Source organism: Astatotilapia calliptera, chromosome 16, assembly GCF_964374335.1.
Source record: "Astatotilapia calliptera chromosome 16, fAstCal68.1, whole genome shotgun sequence".
NCBI lineage: Eukaryota > Metazoa > Chordata > Actinopteri > Cichliformes > Cichlidae > Astatotilapia > Astatotilapia calliptera.
In genome coordinates, this window is record NC_137437.1 from 6,728,046 (window position 1) to 6,749,564 (window position 21,519).

The 21,519-nt window shown below is 37.9% G+C and overlaps 1 long non-coding RNA gene across 1 annotated transcript; it reads right to left on the reverse strand.

Moving 5' to 3' along the window:
- Positions 1-794: 794 nt before the first annotated feature.
- Positions 795-5,507, reverse strand: LOC145421042 (uncharacterized). The gene is made up of 4 exons (XR_013902312.1): positions 4,733-5,507; positions 4,225-4,375; positions 2,125-2,210; positions 795-1,536 (listed from the first exon to the last, which is right to left on the reverse strand). It is a non-coding gene; the product is annotated as an uncharacterized LOC145421042 (long non-coding RNA).
- Positions 5,508-21,519: the final 16,012 nt, after the last annotated feature.

Consider the following 21,519-nt stretch of genomic DNA (forward strand, 5'->3'; position numbering starts at 1 on the left):
TATTATTAAAATCTGGGCTATAACAGTTGTATTGATGTACACTGAAAAAAATATGTTGTTGGATTTACTTAATTCAATGGTGGACATTTGTTGCACACAGATGTTTTGCTTTGGCAGCAACTTAAACAATTGAGTTAAATTAACACAATTTATTCATGTTCAATAAACCTGTGCAATTTGTGTTGATAAAATGTGACTTAAACATGTTTTGATGAAGTAATTTGAGCTCTTGGAATATTTTAATCCTTCACAATTTTCTCACGTTATCCCAACACGATTCAATAACTTTTACCCAATACTACTTGGTCACTTAAATACTACATGTTATCTTAAAATTACATTTTGCTATTATATTCTAGTATCAAATACACAATTTTCAAATGGAGGCCTTATAACAGATTGTATTGTTCTCTTCCAAGATGGTTGCTGGCATCCACCAGTAACCTTTCAAAACAAAATGTCTAATTTCACTGCAGTAGGTAAAGAATTAAACTGACATTACTCCTCCACTGAATCTACATAAATCAACAGTTAAATAATGTCAGTTCTTCCGTGTTCTCTGGAATCAATCACAGTAAAGAAATTAGACTGTTTCTTTTGAAAAATGTTGGGAAAGAACAAATCAAAACATTCTATTTAAGGCCTCTGACATCAAGATTCAGTTAAACAACAATTATAACTAAACAATTTGAGGTAATGTTAGTTTCCATTAACATTAAATTAGGTTACTGAATTGGCAAACACCTTCCTATTAACATTACCCATTTTACCCCAATAACTAAAGAAATTAGCACTTGCAGGTCAAAACCTTTATTCAAGAGACGCAAAAATAACATTGATACAGTGACTGTCAAAAATTACAGCACTGATCATACTGTGACATCTTGGTTCAAAACAGCACACTTAGAAATATTCAACGTTCTTTACTTCAACTGAATGAAATTGAAAATACCATTTCACATGACCCATATGGGATATTTAGACTGTATAACTGTTCACGCTACATCTCTTCACTAGTAAAAGAAAGAAAAAATACAAAGAGAAATTTAAAAATGCTGCCAAAATGCTGTACAGAGCAAAAGGAAAAACAAACAACAACAACAAAAACGGCTCGTCCTCATGGCAGTTGCATAGTATATAAAAATGAACCCTGCGATCCGTTCCTGGAATTGAGCTTCAAAAATGCAGCAGAACAAGTGTGAGATTTAAATGTCCTCTCACCTAGAGCTGGTCACCTCACATGCATAACAGTGAGCTTCGTTGCAGGAGCAGTTTTGTCTTAGTTGTGAGTTTTTCTTGAGAGCTGAGTTGCATCCAACTCCATTACCACCCTTTGAATCACCTCAAAAGTGTAGCAGAGTTGTGATGGGTAACTCATGTTGAAGGAATAAAAAAGGTCCAAACAGCATGGCTACTGCAAAGGTCACGTTATCCAGATCTTGAAGAACAACATCAGAAAAGTCATTGCCTGGCGCATCTCTGGAGACAGATGTTCATTGTGGTTTTCTCAATCTGTGCAGTGGCCTCAGTCAAGTCCTGGTTAAACACAAAACATTTCTTTAAGATTCCTTTTTAAACTCATCTCTTTTGAATCTACCAGTTCTAATGTTAGAGTAATTTAAACCAATGCAAGCAACATAGTAAATAGCTATAGCCAAAGAGTGGCCTGCCATGCTGCCATTCATGGTCTAACAGAGTTTCTAAGAGAGGGTGAAAAACATAATAATTTCAAATGCTTTACATTAGTTTTTGTTAGAAAGACACCAGCCCATCAGAAATCCAGGTTATGTCACTCAGAAGATGTTAGAATTTAGACTTTCAGCCCCACAATTTGGTTAGCTGTTGGTCAGTTGGTCATTTTTTCAAACAAAAGCTAATGTAAATATTGGTGGGATTTTCCTTTGTTCACTAGAATGACAAATTTAAAGTTTTTTCACACTGATGTGACCCCTAATACAGGGGTGGGGCCTCAAGGGGGGGCGGCCGAGTTCACTACCAGGCCTCATGTGAACTTCAAATTATTAAAGAGGACTACTGGTCCTAACCAGTCCAATGAGGATCAAGTGGATAACTAAATGCATTTTTAAATGTTGCAAAGCCACAATCTACTCATAAAACACTCACCATGAACTCCTGCACCAAGATGTTGCAATTGTCTTTCACACAGATGCGGAGCACTTTGATGAGGGACTTCAAGCATTAATGTCATCCTTGAGTATTATAACAAAGAAAACAGAGATTTGTGAACTTTTCAGTAGCACAGAAGAAAATGATCCCAGACAAAAACTTAAACCAGTCAACATGCAACACCAGCATCTACAAAGCAATATCAAAAGTTCCTGTTTGACATCAACTTTATGGATATATAGTTTCCAGAACATTTATTTTTAAAAAAAGATAAATTTTTCTCAGTGGGCCAGTAAATGCATGACGAAAATTATGGCATCCTTTCGGTGGAATCAGTACTCACAGGTAATAGTTGACTGTTTCAATGGATGTAGCATAAAAATCTTTTACTGACCTAATGCAATACATATACCGTATTTTCACGACCATAAGGCGCACTGTGCTAAAAGGCGCAGTCTCAGTTATGTGTGCCCTTACTGTATTTAACACACACATAAGGCGCACTGGACCATAGGGCGCATACAAGTACCGTATGCGTATTTAAAAATAAAGCGGGAGCAAACCTGAGTTCGGTACCTTACTCACATTTTTATTACCAGTAATCGTCATCATCAACAACACACAAGCATACAAGTGTGCATATTTAACAATAAAGCAGGAGCAAAACAAAGTTTGGTACTCACATTTTTATCATCAATCAAATCCATCGAAGTCCTCATCCTCTGTGTCTGAATTGAACAGCTGCGCTAAATCTCCATCAAACATGCCAGGTTCACTTTCTTCACTGTCAGAGTCACTTTCCGTGCCGTGCGGCTCCTCGGAAATGATGCCGGCTTTTGCGAAAGCTCGAACAACAGTGCCAGCAGACATGTTAGCCCAAGCATCTACAATCCATTCGCAAATTGTGGCGTAACTCGCCCGGCGCTGCCTTCCACTCTTAGTGAAACTGTGGTCTCCATCGGTCATCCATCGCTCCCAGGCCGCTCGCAGCCTTACTTTGAACGGGCGGTTCACACCGATGTCCAGCGGTTGGAGTTCCTTTGTCAGGCCTCCCGGAATGACAGCAAGCTCACAGTTCCTTTGTTTCATTAGTTTTTTCCACATCGGCTGTGAGATGGGCACGCATAGAGTCACAGATTAAGAGCGATGGTGACGCGTGGAAAAAACCACCTGGTCTCCTTACATACACCTCCCTCAGCCACTCTTTCATCATTTCCTCATCCATCCAGCCCTTTTCATTTGCCTTAATGATGATTCCTGCTGGAAACTTCTCTTTAGGCAAAGTCTTTCTCTTAAAAATCACCATAGGCGGCAGTTTCTGTCCATTAGCATGGCAGTCAAGCACAACAGTAAAAGAAGACTTTTCGTGCCCTGTTGTGCGTATCGCTACCGTGCTGGTCCCCTTCTTCTCCACAGTGTGACTCACCGGGATGTCAAAAGTGAGCGGGACCTCGTCCATGTTTGTGATGTGGCTGGGCTGGATGTTTTTGTCGCCGATGTGTTTGCTGCAGTAGGAGCGGAAGATGGCCAGCTTTTCCTTATAATCCGCTGGAAGTTGCTGCGCTACCGTAGTCCTGGTCCGGATGGAAAAATGGCACCGTTTCATAAAAAGTGAAACTGCTTTTAGCCGAATGGTGACCGTCGAAACGCTTCTCCCGCTCGTTCTTTGCTCGATGATCCACCGCTCGAGTCTTTCCTCCAACTCGGGCCACCTCGCCTTATGTCCGCGGAAACTCAGCTGCGTTTTCTTGACCTGCCGGAGCTTGTTTTCCAGCTTCCTCCATTTGCGAACCATCGATTCGTTAATCTTAAATTCTCTCGCCGCTGCTCGATTTCCATGTTCCTCCGCGTAGCTGATGGCCTTCAGTTTAAACTGTGCTTCATAAGCGTGTCTCGTTGCCATTTTCAGGGTTGCGCCCACACTTCACCCTTTAGCGTTCTCATGGTGTTCTCTACTACGTCCTCCTTACAACACACAGGGCGCACTGCGCTATAGGGCGCGCCGTACTTTTTGAAGAAAATCTAAGACTTTTAAGTGCGCCTTATGGTCGTGAAAATACGGTACACTTTGTAGTTCAAGAATTTTAAAGTTCTTACTGTCATAATGGCAGCTACATCCTTTAGCTTTGTGCCCTGTTCCCCCGATCACTTTGCAAACACTTTCAGCAGACTGTCAGAGAGAAACTCAGCTCCGTCAGAAACCTTGACTGTATGCATGGTTGGGATGCACTGGAATGCTGCATTTTATCTGAAATGACATAAAATTATTTTGAAATAACAGCAGGCACTGTGCTTGGTTAATCAGTAATGTTTTGTTGAATAAAAACTGTGTTTCCAGATCTTATGGGATTAAAAAAATCCAAAGATGTTTGTTTCTGATTTGCAACCCAACAACCCACAAGTTACAACCTCATTTCAGTTCAAGTGTGCATTAATGCGAGTCCAGTAATCACCTTTCTGGCAATACATACAGGTATAAGATAAACCTATGGCAGATTTTGGATCTCTCAGTTGTATTAATAGGGTGAGTATGCATGCACCTAATAATTATAAAAAACCTATTATAATTAAGTTACAGAAACGAAAATAGAATATACTTTCTTACCATAACACCTTGAACCCACAATCCATCAGCTGACTCCTGGTGAAATGCAGAATAGAGGTCATCTCTCAATGTGCAGCAAAAAAAAACAAAAACAAAAGGACAGCAGGTGAGGGCAGGAGGGGTAGGGATGTAAGCTAGCATAATACCGCTGATGATATTAGCTAAAGCTGTTCAATGTCCAAAATCTCACTAACACCACGGTGCAGTAAATACACAATGTAACTGAAGAGTCAGTTGACAAATCTATTCACACAGAAAACCAAATTATGTTATGAGTGCCTCGTAATTAGGTTTAATGTGATATTACGGCTCTTGTGCCAAAGACAAATTCAAATGAAAAAGCGCCAATTCTTTGACAACAGATAAAACAGCAAATAAGCTAACGGCTCTTTTTTAGCATGTTACATGGCGACACTCTAGACGTTTAACTACATTTGGCTGAAATATGGTAAAAATTAATTCAAAAAATCAAGACATACCAAAAACGTAGAGTTGGCTGCTCGACTTGACTGAGATGGATGCCTTTTTTAAACCACGATCCAAAGCCCGCGAGATGAAATCACGCGTGGTTTCACGAGATTTAACGTTGCTATCTTATTGACTTACTTCACCTGAACATGATATGAACAATTTAATACACCCTTTCTGCATATCATGTAGTTTTTACACTATATAGTTACATTTAACTTTAAAACATGAGGCAATTGTGTTAAATGCATGCAAGATGCTTACATAAATCCAAGAGATGGCCAGTCCCTTTTTTTCAGTGTATATCAACTTGAAATGCTCCCAAAAATGGCTCCACAGCATGTAAAAATATAATATAAGCTCTGGCGGACTTGGTTCTATGGTAGGTCTTAAAGGGTTAAAATACTTTGCTTGCTGTTTTTATACTTTAAAGCTTGTAATAAATCACCTCCGCTTAACCATGGCGAGATGATCGTCTGAGCAATCCAACTATCCTTAGCATAGAAAAGCAGCGTACCAAAGCAGTAGATTTGGATGTCTTTGTGAGACGTTATGCTGCCCAGCACATCAACTGTTACCTTAAGCCTAAACCTCCAAAAGTTGATTCTGTTCATCTGGATGTAGCATTCTGTGGGAGAAATGTTTCATCACTCATCCAAGTGACTTCTTCAGTCTCAGCTGACTGTAGGTTGCCCCAATCTTATAAACAGTACATTTGCATAATGACTGAAACCAGCCCAGTGAAGGAACAATGGGCCTAAACGTGATGGCTGAAATCAGTCCTGTGCAGTATTTTAAGCTCTTTTTCTGTATTTTTGTTCTGTATTTATTTATTTCTGTATTTATTTATGGGGACTTTTTTGTCTGATTTATACCTAAAAATTCCCATGTTTTTGTAGAAGAGACAGCGATACAATAACCAGTTTTGTGTTTTTGTGGATATTTTGTTGACTCTATTTACACATACTTCACTGAAGAGGTGTGTGTGCAACCCTGCCTAGACATCTTGCCCTTCTTTTGCCCCCCATGTATAATTTTCTAGATCTGCCACTGGTTTGCAGCTCCAAGCTAAAAGCCATCCACGCTGCTGCAGTAGCATTGGTTTGTGTGTGGTAGCCTTTTGTTGCTTTTCAACATTGGAGACACTTTAGTTTATAGTTGTGCTGAGGATTCTTTTTGTTACTGTTCAGAGCCTTCGTGTTTTATCTCCTATTTATATTTCTGATCTTTTCACCTCATGTTCTTCACCAAGACTGCTGTGGTCAGGCAAGCGAACGCTGTTAATAGTTTCACAGCCGAGGCTCAAGAGAAAGGTGGATGGTGACTGTTTGATTTTCAACAGCTGAAACTAGGTCAGTGCCACAGAGGTGGGAAAAAGCTTTTTAAAACCTATCTATACTTACTGGAGTACCTGTTTACTCTTTTTTTTTTTCTACAACTCTTTCATTTTGGTTCCTAGTTTTTGACATTTCTGAACGATCATTTTACTGGAGTTTATGATACAGCATTTTCATGTGTCCTTGCACAGCACCTTGATACTTGCTCTTAAACTTTGCCTTTGCAGTTTAAGTCAATCAGTGAGTTTGTAAGATGCAAAGTCCAAAAGAGATGTAAAATGATTTTTACTGGTTATCAATTTTTAGCATACAGATTTTCTTCATACATGTATTACAGCATTCAAATGTCAAATGAACTAGTTGATCAGAATTTACAACCATGACCAAGGAATCATTTTTCTTATTTAGGATTGACTTGCTTCACTACAGACAGTAAACAGTAGGAATGATCAGGATGAACAGGATCAGAAATGAGTGTATCAGAGTGACTGTGTAGGTTCTCAGTCATCCAGGTTGTGGTAGTCTCTAGAGCTTGGAAAAAAAAACTACTTTAGGTTTGCGAAGATGTTTCAGCGTACACCCAAGAGGCTTGTTCAGTTCTAAAGACAAATGGTAGAGAGGCCCAGATATTTAAACCCTAGCGGGGGTTTGGACAAGGTGTGATAAAAGGCACTGGTCATTACCATCACCAGGGATTCAAGGTGGCTGGTGGTGGTTGAGCTCACCTAAGGGAAAGGTTTGAGAGGGGAGGTTGAAGCACTCAGGAAGGGACCTCGAGACTGCACTGTTGGTGGCTAATAGTTTGTATAGTTAAGCCACCACCTCTGTTCATTGAGGGTCCTTCACAGTGGACAGTGGACTTCCCTTTCTTTAAACCATCTGTGTTTTTGGTCCAAAATGTGAATATTGGCATCCTTAAATCAATGAACTGTGTCCTTTAGGTGCAGATGTACAGCTTGTTTGTTGAAGTTGGAAGTTGACGTTGTCCCATAGAAGACAACAGAAAAGAGTGTTTATGGAGTGGAGTTTGGTTTCTCCAGTGTAAAGGTATAAGCACTCCTCACTGCACTGCGTAGCATACGCTATGCTGCTTAGCTTGTGTTTGGAAATTTTGTTCCTGGGATGAACTAGTTTTTGTTTAAGGGTGTGGTTCAGTCTGAAGTGAAGTGGGATATCATTCACCTGAGTTTCTTTGATAAACCTGCTACATAAGGGATGGGAATGTTGTTCCCTTTGTCATTCTGTTTCAACCTGGGTGGTGTCTGACCTTCTTTCCAGTGCACCTTTAGTGATTTGATGAAGGCCCAGTTGGGAAAAGCACATGTTAAAGAGCTTTCTTTACTTGTGTGTTCATTTTTTCAATTTTTCCTTAAAGGGAACATTTTCTGTCTGGTGTTGTAGAGTCCTGATGAGCCCAAGTTTGTGTTCCAGAGGGCGGTGGGAGTAAAGGAGTAGGTACTGGTCTCTGTATGTGTGGGTTTTTGGTAAACTTCAAGGAGGATTCCAAATAAAACAGGCTACAGTTCCTGGACTGTGCTGTGCTCACTGAGGAGGATGAAAGCCTCAACACTGAAGTTTACTGGACCCCCCCCCCCCACACACACACACACACAAACACACAAACCAGTACCTACTATTCCAAGGCAAAACCCACCTTTGACCAAAAAGAACACAAAGGCTCCCCTCACATTTACCAGAAGCACACCCTGATGATCTCCAAGACTTGTGGGAAAATATTCTATGGACTGGGGAAAAGTTTTATTTTTGGAATGTTTAAGTTGAACTACATCTGACATAAAACTAACACAGCGTTTCATATAATGAACAGCATACCAACAGTAAAACATGGTGGTGGTAGTGTAATGGTCTGGCGCTGCTTTACTGCTTCAGGAACTGAATGACTTGCCATAAATAAGGAACCATGAATTCTGCTCTCTACCAGAAAATCCTGAATGAAAATATCCAGCTAGTTTGTGCACTGAAGTTCAAACCCACTTGGGTTATGCAGCAGGACAATGATCACACCTTTAAGTCCACTTCTGAAAAACAAAATCATGGTTTTGGACTGGCCTGGCCAAAGTCAGTACTTAGAGATGTGATTGAGATGATTTGACATGACCTTAATTATCAAGCCATTCAAAAACCCTCCAGTGTGTATGAAATAAATTATTCTGCAAAGAAGAGTCGGCCCACATCACATTCCACAGTGATGTGAAAGACTCCTTCCCAGCTATTGCAAAAACTTGACTCCACTTCTTGCTACCAAGGTTACACAACAAGTTATTAAGTTTAGGGTTGGGCATATAATTGTTCACACAGGGCCAGATAGGATTGGATAACTTTTCCCTTTAATAAATTCAATGATCATTTCATATCTACTCAGGTTATCTTAGTCTACTATTAAAAATTATCTTGGGTTAGGTCAGTGGTTTCTTACATATTGTCTCACTCAGCATTCAAGTACATGTCAGAGTAACAAAAGCCGGGCTTTTTACAATGTCCCTGTTTCTGGTCACATAACACTTTGTCACTGATCTCATGTTGCTGCAACCTCTTTATATGGCAATTGTTATCAATTTGAAAGCCATATGGTTCTCATATTGCTCCATCAGCAGTGTGTTTGTGAACTTAGACTTCAGTGGCTCAGTAGAAAACAGGCTTTAATGGCTTTTACCAACTCCACTTCTTTTCACTGGGAGCTGGTTAGGCTCCATTTAGAACCCTGTAAGTATATTACTGTCATGACTGTGGCCTAACCTCCTTGTCTATAATCAGGTTACACAGTGTTCAACTTGAAAGACCTGGAGTCTCAATGGATTACATACTGGTGTGCTTGCAAACATACACACACATGCAAACTGAAGTGTGTGGATTTTTCTGAAATTTAAAAAGAGAGCAAAACCGAAGCTTGCAGGTTCAATAAATGTAGAAGGAATACATCTGTGCTTTGAGGTTGTTCAGACTGGAGGACTTTTCTTCCGTTGCAACTTGCTCTGGAGATAAGATTCTGTGTTCCCACTGCATTATTGACACCGCACTCGCTTTAACATAACAAGATTTATTATTCACATCTTGACACACAAGGATCCTCCAACAGGATGTATTCTTAAAAAAAAGTCCTCCCCAGACTTTGTTTCAGGTGACCTTCAGTATACAGTGTGTGCACGAGTGTGTGCATGTCCTGACAATGATGGAAGCTAGTGCTGCTCTCATGCAGCCCACAGATAAAGTGTCTCTTAGAGAAGGATGTCAGGTGCTGTCACAACACTGGATTTAAGGTGACTTGATGCTGTGGGAGGTTATGAGCATCTCCATCCTGAACCCGAGTTTCTCTTTTTTTCTTCTTGTCTTCAAACACTGTGTGTCATTTTCCCAGATTGTGAAATGAGAGGATGACTGCACCACTGACACCAATTCTGGTCTCTAAAGAAAACTTTTACAAAGGGTTCAGCTACAAATGTAAATAAACAGTTGGTACCATATGGCAATCTGCAAAAGGAACATAATGAACTGATCCCAAATATATCTGACCTATTTCTTTATTGCATTATTTGCATTTGCACAGAAGCTCAAGTAAAATTTGCATCAGAATGCAAACAAAACTAAACAACAGTTTGTATCTGCTTAATCTCCTGTCCAGGGAGGTTGAGGAGATACTTTCAGTCTTCAGCTTGGCCTACATTTGTGGGGTAATCGATGAGAGAAAAGGGTTTGTTTGTTTGTTTGTTTGGCAAACACGCACGTGGAATGTTTAGATGAGAACTGTAAACCAAAATGTTAGGATATCAGTCCATGATCTGAAGCTTAGAGGCTGGTGATACAACAAATTGCATGTCCCATACTTGAACAGGACAGATGCAAATTGTTTCTTTGTGTAGAAGAGTGACTATATCCATTGATCAGCTGGAGGTCGGATTTTCTGCATTTCTCTCTTTGACTCGGGGAAATACAAGTTTAGTACTGTAAAGCCTGACCCGACACACTGGTATGTTGTTCATGTTTGAGGAGTGTTTATTGGAATATCACACATGTGCCGTTTATATCATTCGGCCTCCGGTCCACCAGCTTTCCAGCTGATCTCCAGCACACACTCCTACTCTCTGGGCTCCGGCTTTGCTATATATCGGGACATACCCGTTGGGCTCACTGCACTACCCCTCCCCTACAGCTGAGCCAGGGACCACGCCTCTGCCGCAATTATATTACAAATAATTGAATCTTTATTTTAACAGTCATGGAAAATGTCCTGTTTCTTATTCAAGTTCAGTTGGTGGGAGCAGCAGTAGGATGCCCAACCACCTCCTCCAACTCATCTGGGGGAATACCAAAGTGTTTCCAAGCAAACCAGAGAGATTCAAAGAGCTGAACTTTGAATCTCTCTATCTCTCAGGGTTAGAGTAACTGGCAAAGTGTGAGAACATAAAAGGCACAAAAGGTAAGAGATTAAATATGAGAAAAGATGTCTCTCAGCTGTGAGACAATATTGTACCGTGGTCACTGAGTCTCTCAATTACAAGGTACATTACTTGAGAGCTCAATGATGGGTGAAGGAGGTTTATGAGGTCTGGCACAAGTCCTTCTCAATGTGCTTCAGAGGACTGGTGAGTATCCTGCCTTTTACTGTCATTGTTCTAATTTGGTGTGAGTACGCTCAAGTTCTTTTAGATTGGGTCCACTGAAAGTACAGAGGCTGAGAAGGAGAGGAATCAATAATGACGACAGGTTTGAAGCACTTTATCATCCTTAACCCAAAGCTGCCCTCATCTAATGTGTGTGTGGATGTGTCCTTACCTGCAGTGTCCTAACATTTCCAGCCATGGCTTCTCTTCCTGAGCGTTAGGATGAACATCAGGGGATCGTTCGTTTCCAAGTTGCTGTTAACCGACTGATCACTGTGTTTAATTAAGCAGTGTCACTGCTGACATCGCTGATGTAACTTCCTGTGAAGTGGCTTTTAGTGGAACAGATCCCCATTCATCAAACTTTCATAGAAAGAGAGTCAGTCTAAAAGCGCTTTAGACATTTTCCAACGATAATGCAGTATTCATCAGCTCTGCGGTAAAGACGGCTTGTGAAAATGCTGATTATGAATGATTTGTAGGAATAAAGTGTGGAAAACTTGATGTCAGACGCAGAGGATCAGGAGAATTAGTTCTGGAAGACCAGAGCAAAAAAACAACTCTCTGCTGCAATCTAGTGGTGGAAAGAGGTATTTCTATGAAGTATTTACAAAGTCAGAGAGGGCAAAGTTAAAGTTTCTAAGAGGCTTTGTGCAAACTAAGTCTTCATTTCTATTCTTATAGGAATAAATCATATTCCACAGTGTAGTGGTTAACACATTCACCTTGTATGAGAACAGCTCGAGTTTGAGACCAAGGGGAAACAACCAACCACAGAGGATCATAAGATAATCAACCTCCAGTACCTTTGGAATTATAATCTGTAGCTTTAATTTATTCCAAAGAAGGAAATACTTTTTTAAAAAAAGAAAAAAGGCAAAAATTTGGATAAAAAAAAAAAAAAGAGGTGAATGTGATCCTTTCCATGCCCCTATACGTAAACAGGACACCAGGTAACAGATTAAGACAAAGAATTTTTCTAAAATGACTCACAAAGATTAAATGTTAATAATGAAGGAACATGGCGCAGACCTGGCCCTCACTATAAACATAAGGTTCACACAGATTACCAAGTATTATGTTTTCAGGCCACATTTCAGACAGTTTTCATCTGGAAAGTGCCACAATATTTACAATCCTTTACAACAATAATTGGGCCATACTTACTATTTCAAATGTGGGCCACATTAGACTCACAACCTAATTAACCAGCGCACAGTAGTGGACTACATTTGCTGTGTTAGACTACGGCCACTTCAGGGTCCCATCCAGATTACTCAAAGCTTACTGAGCCACAGCTTTTCTAAAAGTGGCCACATATGTTTTATGATAAACTGTCTACCTTTGATAAATTAAATGTAGGCATATATTTGTCTTTTTATTTGTTGCACCAGGTCCATATTAACCATTTACCACATGGGCCACTTTAGGGCACAACCAGACCACACAATCCCAAAAGCACCACATTTTTGCCAAAAATAGCCCATTGCTGCTTGAATGCATGCATTCTGTCCAGACCAGAAGGTTGTTGCTGAATCACTGCCATCCACTGCCCACCCTCCCCTGTTATCAGCCTTTGCCTTTACAATCTGCTGCACTGACCACAAAACAAAAAAGTGACCTAAGAAGCAGTAGCCCTCTAAATTAAATACAGATGTATTATATGCAAAACAACATATTCATTCCTAAATGATTCTATATGTAATTTTCAAAAAATAACTGAAGCATGATATAAGAAGTGACAAAAAACCTCTTTATTAGGTGTAAACAAGTTTAAAAAAAAAAAAGTAATAATAACTAGAAAGTGCATTTTCTGAAGAAACTGCAGTGTGAATGCTTGAATCTGAATGTATGCATTGAAATGAAATAATTACTGAATTTAAGTTAAAAATTTTGAATGAGATAAAAAAAAACCCGAATTTAACCTGAAAACAAAAGTGCTGAACTGCTAAAAGCTGAAGGTTACACAGAAGAAGAAGTTGGAAAAAAGCTGAAAATGTTTTAATTTTAAATTAGAAAAACCTAAGAAATGAGAAAAGAACATTTAGAGTCAGAAAACATCTGAAAGAATATTAAAAGGTCATATTCTTTGAATCACTGAATGACTCAAATGTGATCCCTCCACTTGGACCCACACAGTTTAAAAAGTTTACATCTCTGAGCTTTGAAAGACAAGATGTTGGAAAAAGAACAACGATGGCGACGTTTTGAGGGTAAAATGATGGCTTTAACACTGTGGACACAGCAGCAGTTGAAAGAGAAGTGTTTAAGATGAATTTTGGCAGAGTGGCAGGCAGAGCTCGTTAAGCAGGCAGGTGTGAGCCTGGTTGCTATAGTGACCGCACCCAATGGCTCCATACACACGGACACAGACATGCACCTCACTTTTGCTGCTTAAAATGAACAGAAAAGTCAGGCCGAAACAAATCGTTCCCAAATGAAAAGTAAAAGTCGTATTGACAAAATTCTTTCACTGTGAGCGACAGCAATGTCTAGTCTACCAAATTCTCAGTTTTCATGTCTGTGGAGTTTATTATATGGACGTGGTGACAGTGGAAAGACACCATGCTCTTCTGATTTTCAAACGAACCTTCTGAGCCATTTTAACATTAGAGTCTATGGAAGAGTTGAAGGGAGGAGGCTGTGCATTGGTGACATTTATGAAAGAACCATAACACCTAGTACAATAGTAAACACATTGGATGAAAGAGGACAGCCATGGCTACGTTTTGAGGGTAAAATCATACCTGTAGAGCAAACGCTGCGGACACAGCAGCAGTTTTAAAAAAGATTTTAAGATTATTTTTTTTGCTCCTCTCACTCTAGCAGTTGAGCTGCCTCACTCTAGCCCCAACATTCCGTCCCATACACACCCATTATAAACTCTGAAACGGGTGAAAAAACATCATGAAACTTAAACTGGAACTGAAGAAAAAGTATAATAGATATTGAAAAGATAAATGCAAGTTGAATAGTTGAATGTCTTGTCTTCGTTTTAAAGTTTGAATGGTGGCTCTATGTCAATGTATGTGGAAGTAGTAAGAGTTTAAAAATGAGTAAGTTGAATGAGGATTTGAAGGGTCTCCCCATTGAAATACATTATAAATTTTTGTTGAATAAAGTTGAATAAAATTAAAAATATAAATGTTAAAAATATGAAAAATGGAAGCAGTGTTGTCCAAAAGAATAGGAATCTAACGGTGTTGGAATGGTTTTTCTAAGTTGAACGGTTTTGAAGGAGTAGGATTACAAAAAACGTACGGAATACAGAATAAAATATAATAATAACTAGAAAAATTTGCATTTCCTGCGAAAATGCAGTGTGGATGCTTAAAGCTGAAGCTGTATGCAAAAAGTAGCTGAAAAAGCTGAAAAGTTGCAGAAATTGTAAAAACTTTGCAGAAGCAAAAGAAGTTTGCTAAAATGGAATAACTTAGCAGAACTGCAATATCTTAGAGGAAACATAATACTTGGCAGAAATACAATAGCATAGCAGAATTTAGCAGAAATATTGTAACTTACCAGAAACATGATAACTTCTCAAAAATACAAGAATTTAGGAGAAATAGTATAAGATAACAGAAAGAATATATTTAGCCAAAAATACTTAAACATTACAGAAACACTATGATTTAGAAAAATAGTACAACAGAGCAGAAATATTGTGATTTACCAGAGACACTGTGATGAACTATGAATATTGTAATTTTAAATTAAGACTATGTTTTAGCACAAATATTATAATTTGGCAGAAATACTATAATTTAGCAGAAATACTATAATTTAGCAGAAATACTATATTAAGCACAAATCCTATAAAAAGCAGAAATGGTATGATTAAGCATAAATACTACATTTAGTAGAAATACTTTGTTTTAGCACAAATCCCATAAAAAGCAGAAATACTGTACTATGATTTAGTAGAAAAACTATAATTAATCAGAAATACTAAATTGAGCAGAAATACTATATTAAGCACAAATCCTATGAAAAGCAGAAATAATATGATTAAGCATAAATACTACATTTAGCAGAAATACTATATTAAGCACAAATCTTATAAAAAGCAGAAATACTATATTAAGCACAAATCCTATAAAAGCAGAAATAGTATATTAAGCACAAATCTTATAAAATAGCAGAAATAGTGTGATTTAGCACAATAGTAATAAGTTAAACAGAAAAATTGGAAAAGCAAAATGGACAGCTGAAAAAATGCTGAACATGCTGAGGGTCCCTCAAATATACTTGTTAAATGACAAAAATCTGAAAAAAATTTTATGACAGCCACACAATTACAAATATGTACACATGAGGAAACACACATGCACAGAGAGACCCACACACAAGATCCAATTCAGTCAACCAGTCTAAATATATTGAATTTAAATCTTAGAATGAGATCATCCCATTAAAAGCCTTTCTCTCTCTCTCTCTCTCTCTCTCTCTCTGTCACACACACACACACACACACACACACACACACACACACACACACACACACACACACACACACACACACACAGGGAGAGAGAAGTAAGTTTCTAGGTCAGCCTGGGAGCTGGTGAATTTGAATCCACCAATCAGAGAGGCTGTGCACTTTTCCCCACCAAAACAGGTGCATCTGTTTACACACGCAGCAGCACAGAGAGACACAGGATTTTTGCAGTCTATTTCTCATAGTGACGACTCCCCTCAAACAAATGACCGTAATTTCCTAACCGTAGGGGCTAGAACGGTCATTCTTACACCGTTTTGTTCAGAAGAGATGGGGGAATCTTCAAGTGTTGACAATTTAATATTAAAATATGAATTTTTAGAGATATATGACATGGATGACTTGTTGACTTAGAAGCCACGAATTCCCCAATATGCAAATTTGAATGCCTGAGACCACATATGTGATTGGCTGGCTGGGAAGCCGTGCAGGCCCTGATTTGTGGATTTGAATTCCTCAGCCCTCAGATATGATTGGCTGGCTTAGAAGCCACGAAGGCCCCAATATGCAAATTTGAATGCCTCAGGACACTTATTTGATTGGCTGGGAAACTGTGCAGGCCCTGATTTGAAAATTTGAATGTCTCAGTCCTCACAGAGGATTGGCTGCCTGGGGACCTGGCAGAAATATATAGAAATACTATTATTAAGCATAAATACTACATTTAGTAGAAATACTATGTTTTAGCACAAATATTATAAAAAGAAGAAAAACTATAATTTAGCAGAAATACTATATTAAGCACAAATCCTATAAAAAGCAGAAATACTATAATTTAGAACAAATAGTATAAAAAGCAGAAATACTATAATTTAGCAGAAATACTATGTTAAGCACAAATCCTATAAAAAGCAGAAATACTATAATTTAGCAGAAATACTATGTTAGGCACAAATCCTATAAAAAGCAGAAATACTATAATTTAGCAGAAATACTGTATTTAGCACAAGTACCGAAAAGTACCAGAAATACTATGATTTAGCAGAATAGTAATAACTTATTGAAACACAAATGCACAGAGGGACACACAAACACAGGCTCTAATCCAGTCAACCAGTCTAACTATATTCAATTTAAATCCTACAATGACATGCTGCCAAATAAGGGCAGGGTCCTCTCTCTCCCACTAAACACACACACACACACACACACACACACACACACACACACACACACACACACACACACACAGAGGGAGAGAGCTGCCGAATTTAAATCCACCAATCAGAGTGGCTGTTTACGTTTTCCCGCCAAAACAGGTGCATCTTTTTACACACGCAGCAGCACAGAGAGGCACAGGATTATTGCAGCCTATTTCTCATAGTGAGGACTCCCCTCAAACAAATGACCATAATTTCCTAACCGTAGGGGCTAGAGCGGTCATTCTTACACTGTTTTGTTCAGAAGAGATGGGGGAATCTTCCAGTGTTAACAGTTTATCATTAAAATGTGAATTTTTAGAGATATATGACATGGATGACTTGTTGACTTAGAAGCCACGAATTCCCCAATATGCAAATATGAATGCCTGAGACCACATATATGATTGGCTGGCTGGGAAGCCGTGCAGGCCCTGATTTGTGGATTTGAATTCCTCAGCCCTCAGATATGATTGGCTGGCTTAGAAGCCATGAAGGCCCCAATATGCAAATTTGAATGCCTCAGGACACATATATGATTGGCTGGGAAACCGTGCAGGCCTTGATTTGAAAATTTGAATTTCTCAGTCCTCACAAAGGATTGGCTGCCTGGGGACCTGGCAGAAATATATAGAAATACTATGATTAAGCATAAATACTACATTTAGTAGAAATACTATGTTTTAGCACAAATACTATAAAAAGCAGAAATACTATAATTTAGCAGAAATACTATATTAAGCACAAATCCTATAAAAAGCAGAAATAGGATGATTAAGCATAAATACTACATTTAGTAGAAATACTATGTTTTAGCACAAATAGTATAAAAAGCAGAAATATTGTAATTTAGCAGAAATACTATATTAGGCACAAATCTTATAAAATAGCAGAAATAGTATTATTTAGCACAATAGTAATAAGTTAAACAGAAAAATTGGAAAAGCAAAATGGACAGCTGAAAAAATGCTGAACATGCTGAGGGTCCCTCAAATATACTTGTTAAATGAAAAAAATCAGCAAAAAAATGCACAGGGAGAGAGAAGTAAGTTTCTAGGTCAGCCTGGGAGCTGCTGAATTTGAATCCACCAATCAGAGAGCCTGTGTACTTTTTCCCGCCAAAACATGTGCCTCTTTTTACACACGCAGCACAGAGAGGCACAGGATTATTGCAGCCTATTTCTCATAGTGAGGACTCCCCTCAAACAAATGACCATAATTTCCAAACCGTAGGGGCTAGAGCGGTCATTCTTACACCGTTTTGTTCAGAAGAGATGGGGGAATCTTCCAGTGTTTACAATTTATCATTAAAATATGAATTATTAAAGATATTTGACTTCTAATGCACCATAACTGAGTAGAGCGAAGCAAAAACTGCCTTGACTTGCCCTCAAACAACGCTTTCTAACTCGAAATCTATTTGGAGTATCGATATCATTCTTTCACCGTAAGAGACAGCAGGCTTTGGTGAACAATCATGGAAATTTTCAGGTCTCTGTGGAAATCCAACAAAAAGTTATGACGAGAGAAAAAAGTGGTTCATTTCCACAGTTTGAAATCTGAAGAAATCTGAGCGAAGGACGAATTTCCTACCCTCAAACAAGTCCAACTCATTTCAGAACGGTAATAGGTGAGAAAGAAATTCTTGAATTGTGAGCGTCAGGGGTGTCTGAAGATATTCGGGGACAAGCCTCATGTCTTAACTTTGCTTCGTTAAGGAGATATGACGATTCGAATATGCCTCTCATTACAGAAATCCAGCGGTGATTTTGAACAAGCTCTCCATTCACTTTATATGGAGAGTTTTCTGACCTTGTGTTAGTCTGAGGAGATTTGCAAAAATTCTATAAATCCCACAACAATGATGGTGACATTTTCTGAAAGCCAGCAAAAATACCTACGTTTTGATGTATAATTTGTGGAAGTTGAGTGAAAATTGAGCAAGTAGCAGGAAGTTGTTCGGACATGAAGTGAAAATTGCAAAACCTTCAGTGGCACACTGGAAGCCAAGAGCATAGCAACCATAACAACACATGTATTTTGTGAAAAATCACAATTTTGCAACTCAAAACTTTAAGAGGCATAAAAGTAAAACAGTAAAAGATTTGAAAAAGCTGAATCATACCTGAATAGCCCAATAATTTGTGAACATTTTAAAATTTGAATGGTTGTTCTAGGTGAAAATATGAGGAAGTAGTTAAGTTTCAAAAACAAGCAAATTTTAGCAGAATTGCTGAAGTTTCCCATTCATTTCAATGGGACAAATTAAAGGAAAAAAGCTTAATATTTTAAAAAGTATAATAGTTAAAAATAGCAAAAATCGTAGCAGGAATTAGCAAAAATAGCTGAATAGTTTAAAATTTGAACGGTGAAAATCGGCTGAAAATTGTGGAAGTAGTTTAACGGCGAAAAGTGTACGGAAGCAACTAGAATAATAATAATAATAATAAAGAATAAAGAGAAACAGGAACTCAATAGTGTGGATGCTTAAAGCATCCACACAATAACTAGAAAAATTTGCATTTCCTGCGAAAATGCAGTGTGGATGCTTAAAGCTGAAGCTGTATGCAAAAAGTAGCTGAAAAAGCTGAAAAGTTGCAGAAATTGTAAAAACTTTGCAGAAGCAAAAGAAGTTTGCTAAAATGGAATAACTTAGCAGAACTGCAATATCTTAGAGGAAACATAATACTTGGCAGAAATACAATAGCATAGCAGAATTTAGCAGAAATATTGTAACTTACCAGAAACATGATAACTTCTCAAAAATACAAGAATTTAGGAGAAATAGTATAAGATAACAGAAAGATTATATTTAGCCAAAAATACTTAAACATTACAGAAACACTATGATTTAGAAAAATAGTACAACAGAGCAGAAATATTGTGATTTACCAGAGACACTGTGATGAACTATGAATATTGTAATTTTAAATTGAGACTATGTTTTAGCACAAATATTATAATTTGGCAGAAATACTATAATTTAGCAGAAATACTATATTAAGCACAAATCCTATAAAAAGCAGAAATGGTATGATTAAGCACAAATACTACATTTAGTAGAAATACTTTGTTTTAGCACAAATCCCATAAAAAGCAGAAATACTGTACTATGATTTAGTAGAAAAACTATAATTAATCAGAAATACTAAATTTAGCAGAAATACTATATTAAGCACAAATACTATAAAAAGCAGAAATAGTATGATTAAGCATAAATACTACATTTAGCAGAAATACTATATTAAGCACAAATCCTATAAAAGCAGAAATAGTATATTAAGCACAAATCTTATAAAATAGCAGAAATAGTATGATTTAGCACAATAGTAATAAGTTAAACAGAAAAATTGGAAAAGCAAAATGGACAGCTGAAAAAATGCTGAACATGCTGAGGGTCCCTCAAATATACTTGTTAAATGACAAAAATCTGCAAAAAAATTTATTACAGCCACACAATCACAAATATGTACACATGAGGAAACACACATGCACAGAGAGACCCACACACAAGATCCAATTCAGTCAACCAGTCTAAATATATTGAATTTAAATCTTAGAATGAGATCATCCCATTAAAAGCCTTTCTCTCTCTCTCTCTCTCTCTCTCTCTGTCACACACACACACACACACACACACACAGGGAGAGAGAAGTAAGTTTCTAGGTCAGCCTGGGAGCTGGTGAATTTGAATCCACCAATCAGAGAGGCTGTGCACTTTTCCCCACCAAAACAGGTGCATCTGTTTACACACGCAGCAGCACAGAGAGACACAGGATTTTTGCAGTCTATTTCTCATAGTGACGACTCCCCTCAAACAAATGACCGTAATTTCCTAACCGTAGGGGCTAGAACGGTCATTCTTACGCCGTTTTGTTCAGAAGAGATGGGGGAATCTTCAAGTGTTGACAATTTAATATTAAAATATGAATTTTTAGAGATATATGACATGGATGACTTGTTGACTTAGAAGCCACGAATTCCCCAATATGCAAATTTGAATGCCTGAGACCACATATGTGATTGGCTGGCTGGGAAGCCGTGCAGGCCCTGATTTGTGGATTTGAATTCCTCAGCCCTCAGATATGATTGGCTGGCTTAGAAGCCACGAAGGCCCCAATATGCAAATTTGAATGCCTCAGGACACTTATTTGATTGGCTGGGAAACTGTGCAGGCCCTGATTTGAAAATTTGAATGTCTCAGTCTTCACAGAGGATTGGCTGCCTGGGGACCTGGCAGAAATATATAGAAATACTATTATTAAGCATAAATACTACATTTAGTAGAAATACTATGTTTTAGCACAAATATTATAAAAAGAAGAAAAACTATAATTTAGTAGAAATACTATATTAAGCACAAATCCTATAAAAAGCAGAAATACTATAATTTAGAACAAATAGTATAAAAAGCAGAAATACTATAATTTAGCAGAAATACTATGTTAAGCACAAATCCTATAAAAAGCAGAAATACTATAATTTAGCAGAAATACTATGTTAGGCACAAATCCTATAAAAAGCAGAAATACTATAATTTAGCAGAAATACTATATTAGGCATAAATCCTATGAAAAGCAGAAATAGTATGATTTAGCAGAAATACTGTATTTAGCACAAGTACCGAAAAGTACCAGAAATACTATGATTTAGCAGAATAGTAATAACTTATTGAAACACAAATGCACAGAGGGACACACAAACACAGGCTCTAATCCAGTCAACC